General features: G+C 42.0%; 1 long non-coding RNA gene across 1 annotated transcript; it reads left to right on the top strand.

The window, feature by feature from the left end:
- Positions 1–1,967: 1,967 nt before the first annotated feature.
- Positions 1,968–7,481, top strand: LOC111261042 (uncharacterized). The gene is made up of 4 exons (XR_002680728.2): positions 1,968–2,082; positions 3,365–3,541; positions 4,426–5,049; positions 6,098–7,481. It is a non-coding gene; the product is annotated as an uncharacterized LOC111261042 (long non-coding RNA).
- Positions 7,482–18,332: the final 10,851 nt, after the last annotated feature.

The following is an 18,332-nucleotide window of genomic DNA, read 5'->3' as shown; positions in this document are numbered from 1 at the left end:
ATGGCTATTCGAATGCATCAAGCAAAAAAAAAAAGTAAGTATATCATCACTTTTAGGGAGGAGTACGTTTTTTTCTTTCAATTAGTCCGGACTCTTATTATTAGATATGTTGACTATGTAATAGTCGTTCACTAGCGTAATAAAAGCACTTCGTTCGGAGTTTCCTAACGTAAAAACCCCGAATAGTTTGTTTTTAAGCTTTATATACTATACGTTTCTCCTCGCTGAAGTCTTCGTTTGCTTTTTTCCTTATTCTTTAAGCATTATCTAAACAGTAACCTCATCGCTGGCTGAAAAAAGCGCGTGTGTTATTACAAAAATAACCCAACGCAGCAAAGTTTCATTAAAATCCTATAATTTTTTCTTGTAGAAACATCATAACCGCCATGGGGTCCCTTCGAATTTATTAGCCGATTCTTGCAAATAAAATAGCATCAATAACATGAGTGTATTGGTTTCTTAAGTGTCTGGGGATCGCGCGCTACTTTGAAGTTGAACGGAAAAACTGAGCAGATAACGTAGCAAGCCTTAAGCGAGTTCGATCGATACCAGATCTATCTACCAGATAATCTGACAGAAGCAACAACATTATCTCAAGCAAAAAAAGGTTTGCGTTTTTATAACAGTCGGACCGGAATTACTAGGAAAACAATAACTCTTGCTTAGAAAATCTATTGACTTGGAAAAGCTCTTTCAATTTAACAGATTTTTTTATACGACATAGTCGGCAAGACTCTTGCTTAAAATTAATGCTCGGGCGCACTAATTGTTCTCCGGGAACGAGGAACATTTTCAAGTCCTATATTTTACTGATAACTGCCCAAGGTCTTCCTTGGGTGTTTAGTCCGCTGTTAATTTGTTTAAGGAAGACATCCTCTTCAGCCGCTATTTGAACAAGCCCTCGATCGTACGGACCGCAAGACTGACTAAACTATATGAATCATACAAAGATAGTTGTAATAAAACGCTGTTAAAAAAGGTTTCAGATGATAACCTGGATAGGAGGTTTGGGCTCTTTGTCTTGTCTGCAGATTTGGACACACAGTGCGTAATTTAACGTGTGTTTATACTGCTCGCAGTTTATGATGATAAGATAAGGTGTTTGTCATATTTAGAGGAGGCTGTTCTAATATCGGTGCTCTTCGGTGGTGACAGAGCGGAAGCTGTGTCGGGATCAACTACTGCAATCAACCTGCCAATAACCTTCCCGGGACTCTCCATTTGACTGCAACGATTTTATGCGACTTTTTCAGAAAAAAAAAATGTTGATTTATTATATTTTTTTGAAAAAGCTGTTTTTTGATTATTGCTACGTGCGGCACCTGAAACTTGTATTCAAATTGCATAAGATAGATTTTAATGGCGGATCTGCACGTCCATACACGGCACAAATACACATATAATATGAATGTGAATTACGTAAAGGTCTATATAATGGAGCATTTTGATTTGCAACTATCCGTAAAGTAATATGTACGCTTTGAAATGTCAATCCAAAACAAAAGGTCACGTTTTGCGTGAGCCCCTGCTAAAAAACGCACTATTGTTCAATGTTTAGGGAATTAGTAAAGCACAGAAATAGAAGCTACCGAATAGGCTCGATACAAGGTAGCGAAAATAGGTGATCGATTATAGTGACGCGTTGGACGTTTCTTGGACACACAGCTTTTTGTTTACTGATTGTTATTTATTTTTACCTACTGTTGGCTTGCTGATAACTAAGTATTATATAGCAGGTATTATAAGTCAACGAAGCTTCCGCAACGGCTCGATATATTCGTGAGGTATAAGAGAAGATTTTTACAGTTTATAATACTACTTAAAGATGGCTTGCAACGTTTAAGAATAGCATCTTCAATCTACAGAATGCTTTCTACTCGACCTTACGAATTGATCGAAGAGCGCGTTCAGCCACGTTTTAAAAGGGATAATTCTTCCTTTTTTTTTTTTTGTACAGTTCTTCTGGATTGCATCGCCAGTCTTTGACATTGGAAACCTTCTGAAGGACGCACGTATTGGAACTTCGCTCTGTTGCCACCTCAACGTATCCATTTTTGAAATCAAAGAGACAGCCTTCCAACGGTAGATAACGCTCAGCTATCAAAAAACGAAAAAATGTGCAAAGAGAAGCGATAGACAGAAGCTGAATTTCTATTATCTTTGAACGTAATCATGCCACTTTTAGAGAACCTGTCTCGCAAAAAAGGATGGAAGTATTATATTTTAGCAGAAGAGGCTATCAACCGATCGTGATCGAGAAGGCAAAAATGATTTGGTACAAAGACAGGAAAAATCGACTGAGGTTTTTCTCTATATAGCTATTGACTAACTTCTACGCATTCACGTGAAGTGGTTGCGTAAGGTTCGATATGGGCAAAGGGTGATGTTACAATGAGATGGATATAGCAGCATTTGAACATTTTTGCTCAAGCTTTTAGATGAGGCATGCGTTGTTTGCTTGCCCTCGAAGTCCGCGTAATGGTATTACGGTCTGTCAGGTTATTCTGGTGAACAGTACTGAAAGTTCCATATTACTGCAAATAGAAAACTCTCAACGGATACAGGCAAGTGTTTAAATTATTTAAGAATGCTAAAGACTCTTCCGTAGTTTGATGTGGCAAAGGGGCAAAGTTTTTGCCTCCGGCTTAGTCACGATGCATTTTCGATCTCTCTTTTCCAGTGTATCGTATAATTTGCGAGGGAGTTTGCAAAGACCGTTATCCATAACGCTATGTTTAAATTCAATGTGCCAGTATTTATACTATATACCATATACTAATATGGGATATTATCGAAGTTAGCTGATATAATGTAACAAAGCTTGCTAATCATCGTTAGGTGATCGATATGGCCACTTCAGAATCAGATGAACGCTGACTACATGTAGGGTTATTATTAAACTGCAATCGCCGAAGGTTAGCTCAGAGAAGATGAGCGTCGTCTGTCTGTGAAAATTAGGCGCAGTATCAGGCGGTCAAATGGGCTTTATTCAACTCGGACATTTTAGTTAGAAATCAGATAGCATGACTGGAATTCAAATTGCATGCGACCCAACGCTTGACGTCAATATGGAACGATCTAACACTCTTGCCTCTTTCTTTGATAAATACAATGTAAATATATAATATATATTGTTGATATAGTGTTGAAGTATCCTCCTATTCCAGGTGGGTACTTAACACCTAAGTCTGCTTCAGTAATGCCAGGTCTGTGATGTCTTTGTTTGTCTAAAGTGAGAAAAAAAAAGCAGATAAGGTGCCCTTTTTTTAGTTGGTTTATTTAATACTTTATTTCACTCACATAGATATTTCGCGCTTGTAGCTTTTTCAATATATTTAGAGTGGCAAATTCATTTTTCACGCAGGCAAGAAGGCCACGCAGGCCTTCTACACAAAAAGAAAAAATGGGCGAAGAAGTGGGCCAAGAGACAAAAGTTTTTTCGTGGTTCAAGTTCTGAATGCGAAAGTTCAGAGAAACGCGAGCATTTTGTGCCAGTTCCAGAGCCAATAGCTGTGCCCGTCCCAGTTCACGTGCCCGTGCCGTAAGTTTAACCATCATCACACGCCATACACTCCGTATTTTGTAAAAAAAAAATTAGAGACCACATAGACCTACAGTGCGTGCTTATATTTTCACCTACGTAGTGTAAGTTGGAATATTCAATCGTAAACCGTTACGCTCTTGTTTTCGGAGGCTCGTTTCGGATAGCCGACATGACTCACGAACAAGGCAGGCCAGTCGGCTGCCCGGACAAAAATAACGTTTCATACTGAATACCGAAACTCGTTTAGGATTCTGGATACATCGAGATGTCATTCGGATCACGCTAGACTGAGGGAGACCCGTTTTTCTGTTAGAGGAGCTGCATATTTTAAATAAACTGTTGTTGAACAGATGTTCAATAAGGACAGGAGCAGAATAAAAATAAAAGCCTATATGCTGATCCGTGTGCAGATTCTATGGATCTGAATAGACTTCTGAAACGGATCGATTTGTTAATAGTGCAGGCATTGTTTGTCGGCCATTGCCAAAAATAAGGGACAAAATAAATCCCATAAAGCCTGTTAGACGACGCAACTCAGTAGAACTGACTAGGCGATTTAGCCGAAAGAAAGTAACAAGAAACACATAATGCATCGGTTAAAACCTCACAACCACTATTCATTACTGGCCGCTCGATGAGCTTCGCGTACGCACACTTTTGACAACCGATCCACAGCATATATATATAATGTCTAGATGCGTATATATACGACCCACAATCGTACGCGTATAGCGTGAACGATACTCGACTTGGGTCTTTATTTCGTTGTACAGCAATCGAGCTTTTGTTTGATAAGCGTAACGGAGAGCGCAACTCCTTATCGATGACGTGTTTTCTGTCTAATTTCTATTATGAGAAACGTTTTTTTTTGTTTTTTCAAGGGTTCATCACCATTATCATAGGTTGCTTCAACAGCAGCATCACCACCATCACAAACCTGCTCCAGAGAACAGAATCATCCTGGTTACCCATGAGGATCATCACAGCGATCCTTTGGAACTTCGGCGGGATGCTGGCAGAGACTGGAGGAAATAAACGATACTGAAGGGACGCTCTCTGTGTCAACTAGGAACACTACCTAAGCGTGTGATAAGGACCGTTATTAACATACAGATCAATCGAAACAGGCGGTAATCCGAGGATATATATTTGCTGTGCTTGTTTACTGTGCCATATTACCAGTCAGATCTAACTCAATGCTATAAAAGTAAACGTGATTTGTTTCTGGTGGCCGGCCATATATCAAATTGTTTAGTTACTGACATGAGTAATGCGGACATCCATAAGGAATAGAATAACATCGTGTTGAGGACCTGAGGGGCAATACCTTTTCTGACAGGCAGATAGACAGCCATCAAAGGTTCTGACATAATGGTAAACGTTTTTAAAAAAACGTTATACGGATCCATTAATCGCCTTGTGTAGACTGTCTCCAAAATGAAACCCTCAATGAAGATCTCAGACGAATACCGATGTATTGTTCTTCACTGGAACTGCAAATCTACGTAGGTATTAAAGTTCCGTATTCCATAACCAACCACAAAGCTTTTGTATTTGATTTAATCTATAACGCAGCTGTACTATATATTGGGCCGCTATACATAGTTTATCAATAGGCACACTTATTCTATTTGTTTGTACAATAATTCAAGCCTATATTATTGTGGCGTATACTTTATATTAGACAATGCTAGACAATTTTCCAGTAACTTGACAAAAACAGAACTAAAAAACAAATTATTTGTATATATACATATGTCGATCTTGCACACACGTCTTAGCATCTCTGCTTAATGGTTTTTGTTTGCCGGAAATTGCACGCAGGTAGAAGCTTTAAACCTGGTCCCTGTGATCGCCGCTAAGCCAACTAGCAGTTGATATAAATTTTGACGCTGAAAAGTCTAGAAAATAAGGTGGTTCCCGCATTAGAATTGTGTAAAACAGCCTGAAGCAAAAACACAAATTTGACTAACTTTCGGGGTAATCTAACGAGTTAGCGATCGCAATCGGTACTTAGATGCCTAGCTAAAAGTATATAAGATTAGCTACTCAGCGTTAGATGTACTATACAGTAATTAGTGATTTACGTTATTTTTGTAACAATTTTTATGCTTCAGCTACTCAAAATATGTATCTCTACTGTCTATGATATTATCACTACTCATATAGAAATAGTTTAAGTATATTGTTCTCCGTTAAGCAACTTTTTTAGCCCCACAAGAGTACCTCCAACATAAATCAAGATTTTCATCTTAATTAGCATTTTCAAGTGGTTTCAACTGATTGATTAATTAATTGATGTTTGCTCTTTATTTTATGCGGAGCACAGCGGCAGCAAATGAGGAACACCAAAAGTAAAGGCTCAGATATGGAAATCATAAAAAAAAATGTAGATGGCTGTATTTAAAAAAAACAATGGTCCTCATCTACTTTGCTTTCACAAACGCTGCTAAAAATTGACCATTTTTCTTTAACGCGATACTAATCCAATACAAACAGGTTACGACATCGCATGCAATTAACCTCTCCCTGTACCGCTCAATTGTGTTACAGAGCACTGGTTTTGCTGTAAAAATTATCTAAGTCATCGACGGGAAGTCAAGTCACCCCTTTTTTTGGGTTAAATATGGCGCTTTTTACCGTCAGCTGCTGGCGCCACCGCATTGGGCGTTTCCCATTGGTGGCCAAGCGAGCTCATTGTTATTGTCGTTGGACGGAATGAAAGACGGCGGAAGCTACGCGTTCACTTCAACTGATCCACTCTGTTGTGAGCTTCAACGAATCGAGTTAGCTATCGTCTCAAGTTTTACACGCCTTCATCCAGATCATTTATTTTGGGCCCTTCATTGGCGGGCTCCTAATCAACATTAGTGAAATCAATAAACTGGGCGCACAGTGGCTTCAACGGGTCGATGATGCCTCAGAACAACAAACATCCGGCTGCCAACGATTCATCCCTCGTGACTATGAAAAGTGCTTGTGGTTCGTCCATATCATAGGATCTACACAGTACAGTAAAAGCGCAAGACAGAGCCAGCAATTCTGTTACTCTATTTTTACTATTGGACAGTAATAATAGTAGGTAGACGGGTGGGGGTGTGCGGGTGTTCGCTGATGAATTTTGCGCTACCCTTTTAAGTGAAGTTTATATATATACTTTGCCTTAATATATATGTACATATATATATATATATTAAGGCAAAGATTAAGATAAGCAGTGCTATCAATGCTAGCCAACATGACGGATACGAGACAAGCAGATGGGCGGTTAAATATGACGCAAGCTGCAGACTGTGTTTACTCAGTCATCTTCCATTTTTGTTTTGTTTTGAATATCAGTATAACGACGGGTGAAGTTTACGCACACCAGTAGTGGGATTTATATAATATAATTAAAGGCAAATGAAAAAAACTTCGGTACAAACGTTTTCCTTCACGAAGATAGCTGCTGTTGGGACTGTCACTGTTGTAGCTCATACACTTGACCACTGAATCTATTGTATTTCCGCTCATCATCAGGAGAGTGTCGTAGGCATTGTTTTGACTTACTACATTGTTACAGATATGTATGTTTGTATGTATTATGTAATAATGAGTTGAGATGATGAAGTGTGTACATACATTTCGCATATAAATAAAATGGCACGTAGCTTGCTATCACTATATATATGACCTCGGAGGTCAAAGGTAACTGCATATAAAACTAGTCAATCGTACCGTGGCGCTCAGAAGATAGCGCTTGATAATACGAGACACGAAGACTTAGCTAAGAAACTCATAAACCGACCACTGTTGCAGCTTTGTTAAATCGCTATGCAGATTATTCAGATTGGGGGCTGTCTAATAGTCTACCTGTGAAGAAAACCTCTTGTTGTTTGGGTTTTAAAAATACAGTTTTTTTTAAAGTGAAATAAATGGTCATTCAATTTTTTTTTTTAAATAATTACCTTTATCTGGTTGATTGCATTTTGTGTTTGATCTTTGAAATGCTTCACCCTATAAAATTTTTGTTCCTGTAAATTCGGTAAAAACGTTTCTAGAAAAGCACGCGTTTTTAAATTATTTTCTTTGGACGTTTCAAGGGATGCATTTTTTCTATTAATGAACTAGATATGAGCGCCTCATCTCGAAAATGAATCGGATACATTTTTAACCCCAACTTTATTGAAGTGCTTTGGCCAGTCATGACTAAAATTCGAAGTATTCAGCGCTTCTTTGAGGCTAACAGGCCAGTAGAAGAAAAATAGTATGAAAGAAATTTTGTTGACAAGCAAAAGTAGCGATTAAATCAATACAACATCTCAATTTCCTATGCATTGGCCGAAATCTCTAAACATGCGAGTATGTGTAGAAGTGTACGCACACCTTTATTTGAAAATCTTCTAGTAACTTATTTTTTGATGTTTCCTTCGCGAGATTTCCTAGTAGAAGTTCAAGCTGCAAGACTTTGTCAAATCGATGAACGTCACAAAGTATGAGACATTTACTTTAATCTCTTCGTTTAGCATGCAAAGCAGATGTCTACTTAACCGGTACATAATCGACCACGTGGTTTCTCGTAAAGTAGCGGTTTGAGTAAATAGATAAAATGTTTGGAAAGCAAAATGAGCACAGTAGTACGAAGGTGGTAAGTGTTCTTAATGGCCAACTTCGTTCTTGTGTCTAACAGTGCTGCGAGACCTTCGTCACTTCACGAGGCGTACGACTTGATAGCTCTGTCGCTAATAGCTTTAAAAGAACGGTCTATTTAATAGCACGTGATCCAATACTACCTGCCACATCATCGCCAGGGTCAATGTTCACAGTATACAGAATATACATTCAGTTTAGATTCGTTCTTTCTATTCGCTCTGGAACATTTCGGTGTGCGTTTGCCCCTCTCTACTATCGACTGAGGATATTTGTTTCGGATGAAGCGTGAATAAAGCTAGAGTAATGCAGAGCAAGTTGTCTCTCCTTCCACGAGGTACGCCTTTTTTATATTTGGTTGTGAAATAAAAATGCCCTCGAAGGCTGAGGATCTAAAGTGGAAGCAGGTCACGCCTTTCTGAGTCAAGCGAAAATAGCCAGCGGAGTAGTTCGGAAATCTGTATTAATGGCCAAAAAGTATAGAGGCTACTAGCTTGGGCCCTGTTATTTGACACACACACACACACACACGCATGTTTGAGGTAAGGGAAATTTAAAACATTTCTGTCTGAAAATGAGCAGTGCTATACATCACTTCACGAATAGGGTTTGAGATGAGGGAAGTATAGTGAGCCTTGAGCTGAAGGCTCTGTCGAAACTTTCTCTTGTTCCTTGACATCAGCGTGCAGGGTAATCAGCAGCTGGTCTCTACACCTGGCGGCACTCCTCAACTGGCTTGCTCTATCCCTTCCGTTCCGTCCCTCGACTTACGGTTCGACCCATCCTGGTAGCATAGTTCTTTGCATCTCTGTATGTACAATATCACACGTCGTCGATCGTGTGGTATTAACGGCTCATCATCAAAAGCCAAATGGCAGCTCCTCTCCTGAATCTGTAACGGCTTCTCGAATAAGAAGCATTATTTGAACCGTATATTATTCATTCAACTTTTATCCTTCAAATTGTGTCGTATAGATTTGGAAGCGCAAATACTAGATATCGGCCTTGACTATCGACAGAGAAATTACAGCTTAGATTCAGTATGTCGGTTGAATTAGCAAGTTTAAGTAAGGGATCTATTCATTTTGAAAGTGGTTGGGAAAATTCACTCATGGCAATGCGTAGATGCAAAAACAGATATATCTAAGGTGCGATTATAAAGTATAGGATCGTATAGGTAGTCGAAGGTTAGAGCCTGATAACTCGTATGGATGTTCGATTTCACCGATTTCTTAGAAATGCGATGCAACAGACGTTTTCTGCTTAACAGATCCACGTCAAGTATTTACGTGATCTCATAAGTGATACGTTTTTGTTCCACATTTACGCACGACCATGATTATACTAACCAGACATGACAGAACGGAACTATATAAATTCAATTCCTCTGATTAATTACATAATAGGGCACGCAATATTTCCATTAATGTTTTTTGTACCATAGTAAAACATGGTGAAGCAGTTATTGTGCTTCCTGTAATTTTATATGCACGAAAAGCCTGTTAGTTAATTACTATGTATTTATACATATGCTCAGCTGTTCTCAGTGAAAGCAAAGTACGTAAAGAAGCGTAATCAACAACATATTAGGTTGAATAGGACATGAACCATTTGGCTAGTACATTTATCTTAGATTATTATTATTATATCTTAGGCACCAGCTTGCTTCGTATCAAATGGCTTTGATGATGTATGCTTTTCACAAATCTACTAATAACGGAGACTATACAGCCCGAATCCTAAAAAAAAAAAAGGCTCCCCGAACTAAAGAGAACCGAATGCTGCTTCAAGTCGAAGAACCTTGACGTGTATATATGTATCTACTGATTCAGTACGGATTGTAGTTTTATTTGCTCTATTTGCCGTTTGCGGAGCTTTATTGGCTTAGTTATTCTCTGTTGTTCAATACTCGCTGAAAGAGTTTGCTACGTACTTTAGTTGGTTGTTACTTACAGGGCGGTTATGCCGAGCGACGCTTTAATTCTAGGAAATAAATAAAGTGACCGAAAACTGGTTCGTCAGTGTGCATATCTAGAAATAAAGCAACCTCTGCTTGCGACTGACTACTCGATTTAACGGTACTGACAATTGTATTTTGATGAAATGAAAAATGCTGCCAATGAGTACAGGTCATTTTGCATTGGCTCCTACTTAGGTCAACTTGCTTAACTATGTCTCCTAGCCTTAGACCTTAAGCCGCGCACAGCATGTGTCTAATCAAGCCCATAACTGAACGAGAAGTCTTCTAGACTGCGTTAGCCTTCTCTCTGGGACTTCCGTAAAGCGTGTCTTGACTTGAGGCCATCGTATTGTGAATAGGACAAACTGGTAAAGGCGCGGCTTTAAGAAAAGGGAACAAAGCGTACTCGTACAGGACAGGCCTCGCACGAGTAGCTCGTATGGTGGTGGTGGTGCTGCTGCTGCTGCTGCTACAGTGCTGCCTCACCCAGGAATAATGGGTCTGCCGTTGACGCACACTGTCATCAGCAGATTCTTTTCTGCGCGTTAGTGCGCCCGTGTGTATGTTTGTGTGTGTAGTATATACGTGGCCTTCTGTGAGTGACTAGTGGCTCCTCCTTTTCTTTGTTCTCCTTCTGCTGCTGTCGTTGCTGATGCTGCTCCCGCTTCGTCTGCTGCGCGTTGAGGCTGCTATGACCCATTGGTCGTGACGAGGCAAGTTGGGAGGTAGAAGAAAACGTCACATTTGGGGGTTGTACACGAACCTCAAGAGTATTTCGAGGGGAAGGAAGAAATGCCCAGCAGGGAGAAGTGGTGCCAGGCTAGGATTACGACTAAACTGGCCGCGACAGCGGCGATGGCGGATGTTGCTGCAGCTGCTGCTACTAGCGTCGTAGCAACCGTCTGTCTAAAATGGGTAGAGCGGGTATTTGTGTACGTGATACTACTGGCGTCGTGCGCGAGCAGCGCTGCAGCCATCATCGCGGAGCTGTGGCTGCGGGCGGACGAGGGTTCCAAGCAACCGAAGGACTAGGCCGGGACGGTTCAGAACGCAGCACTTTCCAACTTCGGATGCCCAGTCAAGCTGTGGGACGGGACGAACCTCCTGCAGAGGACGGTTGGCAGAGAGCTGTTTTGACATGCACTTGTTTCCAGACTTCCTTTTGTCGAACTTATCTTCCTTTTCCGTCCTTCCTGGTTTCCTGTTCTTTCTTTACCCTTTACCCTTTTCCCGCCTTTCTTCCTATCTCTCTCCATCCCTTGCGAAAACAAAAATAACCCGGCAGCATAGATCTGTCCCCCTTTTCGCGTAACGAGCACCCCGCTGTGTGTATCACTTTTAAATACATTCCTTAGTATGCAGGGTCGCCTGACAAAAGCGAACAGATGAAATAAAAAAACTGGGTGTTAATATCATTACTAGGTTGAAATCCAAAATGAGCCTGATGCTTAGATGACATAAGCGTTTTTGGTTCCTAATTAATAATCAATTCAATTAATCATTTACCTGGGTTCGGTTACATCTATTATTTTCACTATTAGAACTAGAAAATAATGGCCATGACGCATATGATCCGTACGATTTGCCTGTTATACTCCGTTATACATATATATATATATATATATGCTCGTAATAATAAGCTATCTTCGTGATAGCTTCGTGAGTATGCCTGTTTCTCATAATTGTGATCTAGGATAGAACCCGTGCTTACACACACGGTTCGTTGGGCGCTAGGAGTTAGCCATCTGATGGCATGATGTAATGTCTAATGACGACGCCGGACGTAAAAAGGAAAAAAAACACGAAAAAATAACTCGAAAGATTTTCCATTAATCGATGCAGTCAAAAGTTCGAGCAAATCCAATAGACTTAAAATTATTTTTTGAGCTTGTTGGACTGTAATGATGCATTTTCAATATGTGTTAAAGGTACCCTTCTTTATTTTTTAGATACTTGTTTAAGCATCTTGACAGTTTCCGGATAGTCATATGCTTACCATTCGCGTTCTTATACGTAATTTTTGCATTGGTGGCTTTTCGAAATAAATTTACAGTGGCGTATGCTTTTCCACCAGTTGCCCTTTTTTAGACGTTGATAGCTCCGTAACCACATCAACTTAGATCGAAACAATAGACGGGCTAGAGCCAATGTTGGCTATTTCCTTGCTCGATCGATGAAGCAGTTTAGGCATGGCGATGAGGTCTGGTGTTGTCCTGAAATAAGCGGACTGCCTGCTTTCGCTTGCCATGCCAACGATCTGTGATTCTCCTGAACCCGAGATAGCGGGTACATGCGTTGTTTCATTTTGGGCGAGTATCTCGTAGTAGCAGACACGTATTGTGCTTTCACTTAACATCCTTTTGCAAAATTTCTTCACAAATTTGCGACGGCTTTCCGCAGAACTGTGACCTTCAAAGAACAAAAACTTGACGACTAGCCGTCAATTCTCAAGAAAGATGCTTTTCCTTCCAAACTCATTTATCTAAGAATAAGCTCAACTGATTTCATTCACAGGTTTCAAGAAAACTAGAATATTTAAAAGCCACATTTCGTCTGCTAGCGGCGCGAAGTTCAAAAGTTATTCAGCTTCAAACGTCGCCGCATTACCTTGTAGCAGCCTAATATTTTTGTTATTACTATTATGATTGTTGCTATTATTATTGTATAGTTAATCAAGGTTGGTTAGTAGAATTGGATAGAGATAAAGAAGAAATAGAGAATCATTTACATTTCGTTAGTATAATATAAACACATCCTTGGATAATGTATGATTTTATATTTTCTTTTATGCTTCGCAAAGCATTTAGTGGAACATTGTTAAACTATAATAGCATAATGCTAATATTAATAATACTAAGGACGTATCTTTGTAATCGTGTAGCATATATTACCCGCATGATGTATTATATAATTCCACTATAGTTCTGGAATAAAATGGCCTTTCACCGCTACACGAAAGCTGTGCAAAGTAAGTCCAGTCGTCAACTTATGAGGGACAAATTACTAGATGTCCTTTGACACCGTCACAACCGATATGAGACCGTTTATTATACACACACACACACACAGCCATCGACAGCATAAATGAATGCGTCGGTTGATCGAGAGTGTTAGCAGCTGCTCTAGCCTCAATGTTTGCCTTGTCTGAATACACAGCAGGTCTGAGCCTACACAGCTTTTATTAAGCTGGGTGTGTACTAGGTAGTCGTTTACCCTTGTCGAGCAACTCCTAAACAGGCTGCCAATAGACAAACCAAATAGGCATATGACCAACACCTATAGTAAAAAACACTGTTTAGTTAAGTTATACTGTTACTCACCCGTTTCATGGTGATTTATTATAACATGTAGTAGTTGATGCTTACTAATACTATGTAACTAACAGGTGTCTCGCAGTGATTATATCGAAAAGATAAAGCTTTAATAAAAAAGAAAGGATAATGTTTTTAGTATAATCGGAGCCGAATTAAAATGTTGTCCTTTTGATAGCTTGATGATCTATCTATATGATTATATAACTGAATAATCTTGAGTGGCTTCTTGGGGACGATTGCCAGATTGCCACAATTGACCCGTCCTGGTTTTTGACAATAGTCCGATCAGGGATGTATTGTATTAGTCGACAGAGATCGGACTACTTTTACGCATGTCAGTTGCGACTGATCAGGCCAGTTCGCTATCGGTCGTCAATATAAATAGCCCACAAACTATACCTGTGTGCTTAATTTTAAGCTTTTATATAAAGGGCAGCTCCAGGTAGCTTTTGTGGTATATATGTGTGTGTATATTAGCCTGTTATCTACATATAGAAACATGACTCATATGAGCTGAGCGTAGTTCATTGTTTTCAAACCATCTATGGCACCGAAACCGGGCAAATATTAAAACTATGTAATCTTTCATACACATTTACAATGTGTCTAATGACATGTTTCCTACTAAGGTCAACAGCAACCGCAACGATGCGCACGGCCAGACAGAAATATCTGCCTAAATAATAACTGAAATTTACTAAGCTTTAGTTGTTACAGATTCGTTTAGCTATGATATTTCGAGAGCACTTTTTAGTTTCTATCTGTGTAACCTAATGAGCCTGTAGACTGGCCTCGTGATTATTCTATTCGTAGATGCATGGTTCTAATATGCGACGTTTAAAAAAAACCTATTCTACTTATCATGGATTAAATTTGATGTATACGAAGATAAAAAGGCGGACTCAGCACGCGAGAGACGTATGCATATTTGTCATCTTTTCTACTCGTTTACACCGAGAGAGTTGACGCTACAGAATAGTTGCACATGATTCAACGTCTTTTTTCCGATGGTCGTCGTCGCTTAGACGGTGGGGGCAATACCGCAGAGAGTCAATTACGTTAGCGAACGAACGAAGGGAAGAGGGGCAGTTAATAACGTGGCAGTTCTATACTCGAACCGCTGTCCGATCGAAGCAACCTGGTCTTTTCGTACGGGTTTCCAGTGATTAATTAAGGCCTCATTGCTCAGACCTGTAGATCAGACCCGGCTGGTTGACGGATATCAGGCGAACTTACCGTACTTGGAGAGGACGCCGGCTCGGTGCCTTCGTGCAAGTGATATACGTTACCATTGGTCTTTGGCCAGGCGTAGTAGGCTAACGTTATCAGGGAGGCGACGTAGGTGGCGGCAGTTGCGTCTATCTGCGCTGCTGAACGAACGAACCAACGAACGAACGAGCGAGTGAGCGAGTGAGTGAGTGAGTGAGTGAGTGAGCGAGCACGCAGGTGGCAGCCAAATTCGGCCCCCAGCTGGCGCCCGCCCGCTTCTTCCGCAGTCTTGTTGGCTGTGAAGTCCAAGACGTGGGTCTTGCTTCTAATATATTCTTCTTGCCTGCGCTAGAAGCGCCAATTGCTGCTGCCATTGCAGGCAGCAGCGGCAATAGCAGTAGTTTGCCGGCACACGCTGGCAGGCAGTGGCAGCACTAGCACCACCGCACAGCCTTCACCGTTGTTGGTCTGCTGCTGACGCTTTCCAGTGCTTGACTTGTTTGGTACCCGCTCCCCCTTTCCGCGACACACTACCCACTCGCACATACATTCGGGCACACCCTGACTCACTAACACAGACACGCAGCCAACCTATACGGCCATACTCACTCCTTCGTAGTTCTTATTTTGCCTGTGCTGCCTCCCGTGGCGACGATGCTTCAACCACCAACATCACCGCTGCTGCAAGTACAGCGGGGGCAGTGGTGCCAACAGCACGACTACAGCTGCCACCCAACCAGGAGGTTTGCACGGTCTTGCAGAGGATGGCACTGGCCTTACAACTCTTCAGTAGCAGCAGCTACAGTACGAGAAAGGAAGAAGCAGCAGTAGTCGTAGTAGTAGAAACGGTGGCAGCAGGAGCAGCAGCTTCGACTTGTTTCCGCTACTAGCCAACATCACCATCAGCGGCGTTTTGGCGGCAGCTGCCTTCTTTCTACTACCTTCTACTACAGCTGCGTCTGCCTCCAAGACCACGCGGCTGTCGGGCGACTGGCTAGTCAGCCAGCTCCCGCCACCTATTCGTAGTCTCTGTGAGCCCAATTCTTTCCTTCTTGGTTCGGCCATGTTCCCACCTGCCTCTCGAACTCGCCACCACTGCTGCCGCCATCGTCGTCGTCGTCTTCGAGCTTGATCTCGCCGACCCGCCGCCCTCCGCCCGAGCCTGGTGCCCTTTTCTCCCCTTCTCCCTTCCCTTTCAGCAGCTAGATCCTGCGATTAGGGTTTACGCGACATCTGCTCTTCTTGCAGCCTGTTTGCCTAGTCCCAACGGCTGCCTATAGAGAAATGCATGTCAAGACACCTCATACCTGAGCTTGAGCTAGTGGCGCCCAATGACCAGGTCGAGCCCTCAGAGACCGACGAAAAACATCTGCAGAAGTTCAGTAACTACCGCCTCCAAATTCAAGGTGAAGCTTGAACTGGAACGGTGTGACGTAACTTATGTAGCATCTTGAATGTACCTTGGTAATGGAACCAGAACCCTCGTTGTCTGTACTACAATAATCGGCTTTATATATTCTTCTTTACTAGAATATTAAATTGCTTTTCCTGGGTAAGTTTTTAGAACCATTATTGGTAGTTTCTCGGCCGATAACCCACAAGCATATCGGAGCTATTTTAACTACAGAGGTCCTTATTAGAAGCTTCGTCAATTTTCTTTAATCTATCTTGTTTTCGTTTTCGGAATCTGGAAAAGCTGCTGACTAATCACTAGACCTTTATGGCAGAAGACTTTCTTTTCATGTCCATGTTAGCCAATATTATTTAACTATATTTTAGGAAAAATTAGATTGAAGACGGAAGGCCTAATTTGGAAGCATTTAGCATTGGGGCGACAAATAATAGTAATAGTATACTTTAAAAGCTTCACAGTTAAAGCCTATTATAATGCGACAGGTTACATTAGTGTCTTCATTTCGATGAAGTCCCAACACGAGCGACACGATTAGAGTAGGTATAGTCTACAAAGTAAAAATTGCTCCCAAACGTTTATTTAAAAAACCTCATTTATGCGGCATTTGAATACAAAACAATCAAAAATATATAACTGAGAGCCAATTTAGAGCTCTATCTTACTAGCCTTTTTTGAGAACTTCAGTCTTAGATAACTGTTTCATTTAGTATTACCTATTAGTTAACTATAAGGGCTTACATTTACACTGATCGGCATCTGTCGGGGGGGACGGGGGACGGGGGACGGAACGAGTCACGGCTCAGAATGGTTTGATATTTTGAGCGGATGAAATGCCGACGGAAAGCAGCCGATTACAACTCTTGCTAGCTTCATCGACACTTCAGGTGATCAATTGTAATGCCAACTCTCGTAGGGTAGAGTGAATGTCACAATATCGCCGACAGGTAACACAAGCAGTATTTTGCTGTTATCGAGTTTCGGCTCGTCATTCGCATACGGTGTCTATCTCAAAATTTTGCCGTAGGCGCTACAATTCTCCCTCGATATTTGTCTGGCGGGGGCAATTGCGGGGACGCTGTCGGTGACCGCACCACAATGTCGCGGCCGGACAGGCGACAGCGAAAGGAATGGGAGAAGTGAAAAGTAGATAGAGGGATGGAAAACTCTATAGTTCCGCAAACAGCCTGTTTGCTGTGCTGCAACATAGAAAGTGAGAGAGAGCGTCGATTTCTTTTGGGTTAGTCGGAATTTGCCGCCCATCTTAGTAAGCCGGTTGTCGGTCATCTATCGCTGCTATTGGTGCAAGTGAGATCGGTGATCTCCCATCGGCACATAGGGTTCTTCATCGTCTTTGAGTGGGATTTGTGAGGGTTTAGTTGTTTGAGTGGCTAGATGTTGGTGGAAGCTAAGACCTGCGTGACCCCCATCTGATCTAGATGCCATCCCTCGCTTTGCCGTTGGCTAAAGCCTCTCACCCTTCAGCCTTCCGGCGCTGCCCCCGCTTGTTCCCTTAGAGTGTGCCACAAACACCATTACCGCCCACATCGTAGCCCTTCGCCCTCTCTCTCTCCCTTTCTTTCTCTCTCCCTCTCTCTCTGTGTTTCCCCCACATTCTGATGTGTCTGGCCACACAATCGGCTGGCACTGCACGTGTCGGCCCTTTACGGCTGTCACCGTTTGCCGCGCGTCTGTTGGTGACTGCCACTAGCTGCTGCTCCCCTTACAACAACAGTAGACCCCCGTTTCCAATGGAGAATCGGACGTATCACCGCTCCCACTCCCCGTCTACCCGCAGCTACAAGCCCTAAGCTAGCCGAGCAGCCAGTCTTCGTCCGGACATGTATTCGCGCGAGCCTGCCGATCTATACCTTATAGGCCATCCCTCTTGACTCGACACCTGTACAGCATCAAATATGCTGGATATCTTGGACAACCAACTGGTTAGCAAGCATATGCCAGTCCCGCTTGTCTGTGAAGGCTTCTTGCTTAATGGTGATCGACACTATTGGGGCTCCCGCTGGAGCGTTGCTTCGCCTGAGTAGCAGCAGCAGCAGCAGCAGCCTCTATTCGTGGCGATGGTACACGGAGCTGTTCCTCACTCCCCGCAGCATTGAGTGGACTAGAGGCAGCCGTCTCGTCGAGTTGCGCTATGGCTTAAGAGTGGAGGTGGAAAAGGGGAAGGAGGAGGGTAGTCCTGACACTCTCTCCGTAAGTGAGTCGTCGCTGTGCGCACCCTCTCCAAGAGCCAAGCGGCACATCGCA

Source organism: Varroa jacobsoni, unplaced genomic scaffold (assembly GCF_002532875.2).
Source record: "Varroa jacobsoni isolate VJ856 unplaced genomic scaffold, vjacob_1.0 scaffold_513, whole genome shotgun sequence".
In the NCBI taxonomy this organism is placed as follows: domain Eukaryota; kingdom Metazoa; phylum Arthropoda; class Arachnida; order Mesostigmata; family Varroidae; genus Varroa; species Varroa jacobsoni.
This window is presented reverse-complemented; position numbering and strand designations above follow the sequence as displayed.